The sequence below is a fragment of the Atta colombica genome, unplaced genomic scaffold, assembly GCF_001594045.1.
Source record: "Atta colombica isolate Treedump-2 unplaced genomic scaffold, Acol1.0 scaffold155, whole genome shotgun sequence".
In the NCBI taxonomy this organism is placed as follows: Eukaryota; Metazoa; Arthropoda; class Insecta; order Hymenoptera; family Formicidae; genus Atta; species Atta colombica.
This window is the reverse complement of record NW_017259245.1, coordinates 1,310,288-1,310,813: the sequence shown is the minus strand read 5'-3', so window position 1 is coordinate 1,310,813 and position 526 is coordinate 1,310,288.

The window sequence follows — 526 nt, the reverse complement described above, 5'->3', positions numbered from 1 at the left end:
AAAAAAAAAAAAAAAAAAAAAAAAAATGCGATTCGATATTGGTCAAGAAATTATTGTTAAAAAAAATATTGATTTTAGGATAACTTATATACGTCATTAAGATCTAATCGATGTGAAACTATTCAGCTCCAGAATTAAAGTCTGCTGAGAGTTTATTGTGAATGTATGCACATGTACATACATGCAGATATCCTTATTAATTTTGTAAAGATGAATATAAATGGTGTATTCACTAGACAAATGTTCACGGAGCTGTGGAAATGTTGCACATCGTAATTGATGCATTAATTAAAACCAACCGATTCGACGTATTGATCTTATTAGGAGTTAGTCAAATATAAATGTACAGGTCATGAAATTTAATCGCAATCAAAGATTTTTTTTTTGCCTATAATCTTGCTTGCGCTGTTTCCTTTTCTAATCTCAAACACAGGAAACATACAAGAACACAACTAAAAGAGAATAAACTCAATCAATACACAATATTAAAAAAAATATTTTTTGAACATTTATTTAATATTTTTAA